This window comes from Parus major, unplaced genomic scaffold, assembly GCF_001522545.3.
Source record: "Parus major isolate Abel unplaced genomic scaffold, Parus_major1.1 Scaffold522, whole genome shotgun sequence".
NCBI classification, from domain to species: Eukaryota; Metazoa; Chordata; class Aves; order Passeriformes; family Paridae; genus Parus; species Parus major.
Window position 1 is genome coordinate 25841 of NW_015379410.1, and position 2956 is coordinate 28796.

The 2956-nt window shown below is 50.0% G+C and overlaps 1 protein-coding gene across 1 annotated transcript in view; it reads right to left on the reverse strand.

Annotated features, from left to right (window-relative positions):
• LOC107199240 (phosphatidylinositol 4-kinase beta) overlaps positions 1 to 2583 on the reverse strand; it is a 15288-nt gene extending 12705 nt beyond the window's left edge. The window contains exons 1-2 of the mRNA XM_033511722.1: positions 2405 to 2583; positions 1889 to 1975 (exon numbers count right to left, since the gene is read on the reverse strand). The gene's annotated coding sequence lies outside the window, so the exon portion shown is untranslated. The remainder of the gene's footprint in view (positions 1 to 1888; positions 1976 to 2404) is intronic.
• Positions 2584 to 2956: the final 373 nt, after the last annotated feature.

The window sequence follows — 2956 nt, forward strand, 5'->3', positions numbered from 1 at the left end:
GGGAAAAATTGGGGTGAAGTTTGGGGAAAATTGGGGAAAAAATGGGGAAAAATTTGGGTGAAGTTCGGGGAAAATTGGGGTGAAAATTGGGAAAAATTGGGGTGAAGTTTGGGGAAAATTGGGAAAAAAATGGGGAAAAATTTGGGTGAAATTTGAGGAAAATTGGGGTGAATTTTGAGAAAAACAGGGGTGAAATTTGGGAAAAAAATTGGATTAAATTGGGGAAAAATTTGGATTAAATTGAAGGAAATCTTGCATTAATTTGGGAAAAAAATTGGGGTGAAATTTGGAAGACATTGGGGTGAACTTGAGAAAAATTGGGATGAAATTGGGGTAAAAATTGGGATGAAATTTGGGAAAAATTGGATTAAATTTGGGAAAAAAATTGGGATTAGGGATGGGATTCAAGGGGATAAATCCAGGATACACCTGAAGGGAAAATGATGTCAATTTTTCCCTGTTAATTCAAGATTTTTCCCAATTAATTTCATATTTTTCCACGTTAATTTAAGCATTTGCTTTATCCCTTTTATTTTTCCAACTCCCAAAGAAAGGAGGGAAAAATCCTCAGGAATTCTCCCTAAATATTCCAAGTGATCCAAACCAAGGTCCCATCCCAGATACCATTTTTCCTTTTTTTTCCCCTCTTTTTTTCCCCACTTCTTTTCCATCAAGCCCCAAATGCCCAAATCCTGATCAAAGTCTGAGAGTTTTGCTCCATTTCTGCCATTCCCAGCGCTCCAAATCCCACATTCCAGAAATTTTTGTGGCTCTTAGATCCCAAAAACCCCGTGAGAAGTGGGAAAAAAAATCCATTTTTCAACAAATCCTCAAAAAAAATGCAGTGGAAATTCAGGATTCCACAATTCCCCACAATTCCCATCCCTGTTTTTCCACATATCCCAAATTTTCCTCTTCTATCCCAATCCCAAATCCAAGGTTCCAGGCTAAAAAAAAAAATTCCCTCTTTTCCCAAAGCTTTTACCTCATCCCAAAAAAAACACATCCAAAGCTTTTCCCTCTTCCCAGAAATCCCAGAGGATTCATCCTGGAATTCTCTCCTCACAAGGATCACATTCCATATAGAAATTCCCACTTTTTGAGTTTTTCCAAGTTGGTTTTTTTGGGTTTTTTTTCCCCAAAAAAGTTGGGAAATAAACTGGGAAAAAGCAGGGAAAAAATTCACATTCCCAGCTGGATCCCAAGTGCAGCTCCTGGGCTGATCCAAGGATGGACCCTGAACTGTGAGATCATAAATTATCCAGGAAATCTGGAGCAGGGAATTCCAGGAGGAGAAATCAGCCAGGAATTCCAGAAATTATCCACAATTTCAGCAGAAATCTCCCAGGAATTCCAGGAGCAGAGCCCTAAAATCCCACTCAGAATTCCAAGGAAGAAATCAGGAATTATTTTCAGCTGTAGATCCATGGAATCCACACCAGGAAGAACTCCAAAACCTCAATAATTCCAGGGGAAAAAAAAGCTGGAAAATCCCCTTTTCCACTCAGTTATTCCCTCCCGGATTATAGGGAAGAGGAGGGAATAAAAAAGGGAGGGATTAAATGTAATTATTTCTCATTACTCAAACTTCCCACCAACTCCAGCCGAAGTTTTCCTGGGAAAACATTCCCGAGGGGTTGAGTGACCGTGGCCAATCCCAATTTTAATTTAATGGAATTTAAGAGGGGATTTTGGGCAATTCCAAAGCTCCCAGAGGCACCAGATGGCCCCGGCAGCGGGGGCGGGGGGAAAGGTTGGCAAATCCTCAGGAGGAAAATCGGCTGGAAAAGGCTCTGGAAAAGGGGGAATTGCGCCACTTCCCCCGCGGGGAGCGGGGATTTGGGAGGAATTCCTTGGGAAAAGGAAGAGGAAAATTGGGATGAGGTACCTGGAGCGATCCCATCCCGCGAGGCTCCGAGGGGCGAGCCCGGCCCTGAGGGCGGCGCGGGCGGCTCATCCCGGGCACCGGCGGCTGCTGAGGGGAAAAACAGCCCAAAATCACCACCAAATCGGCCCAAAATCACCACCAAAACAGCCCAAAATCACCACCAAATCGGCCCCAAATCACCACCAAAACAGCACAAAATCAGCACAAAAAATCACTATAAAGTCACCAGAAAATCATCCCAAAATCGCCACCAAATGCTCCGTGAGGGAAAGGAGAATTCCTGCCCAGCTCCTGCGCCACGAAGCGCTGGCGGGAGGAACCAGGAGCAGCAGGAGGAGAAGGAAAAGGAGGAGAAGAAGGAGAAGGAGGAGGAGGAGGAGGAGGAGGAGGAAGCGAGGCCGGAAACGGAGCGGCCGCGGCACCGCCGGGAGGACCGGGCTGAGGCGGGGAAAGGGGGGGGCGATGGAGGAGGAGGCCGCGGAGAGGCCGGCGAGGCTGCGGCGGGGCCGGGCTCACCTCAGGGGAGCGGAGAAGATCGGGAGCCGCCGGGAGAGGAGCGGAGGGGTCGGAAAGGGGCCGGTGGAGCGGGGCCGGTGGAGCGGGGCCGGAGCGGAGCGGGGCCGGTGGAGCCGCTCGGAGCCTCCCCAGGCCCGGCCCGGAGCCGCCTCACGGCGCTGAGGGGCGGCCGCCGCGCCACAGCGCCCCCTGGCGGGCCGGCGGCGCGGGAAAAGGGGGCGGGGTTTGTTACCGAGGGCGTGGCTTATGTCCTAATATGGATACGTGGGCGTGGTTTGCATACTTAATACATCGGTGGGGCGTGGTTTGGTGTTGTACGGGGTGGGCGTGGCTTTGTGCCGTCGGTGGGCGTTGCCAACACACCGGATGCGGAAGAGGGCGTGGTTTGTGTCCTTATATGGGGTGGTGGGCGTGGTTTAGTTGTGCTTGGGGGCGGGGCGATCTCCAGGCGCCCCCGTGGCTCTCGCGCTTGACGAAAATCGGCGATTTTGGAGGGAAAATCGGCGATTTTGGAGGGAAAATCGCCTCGGCTGTCGCTGTCACCAAGCCGGG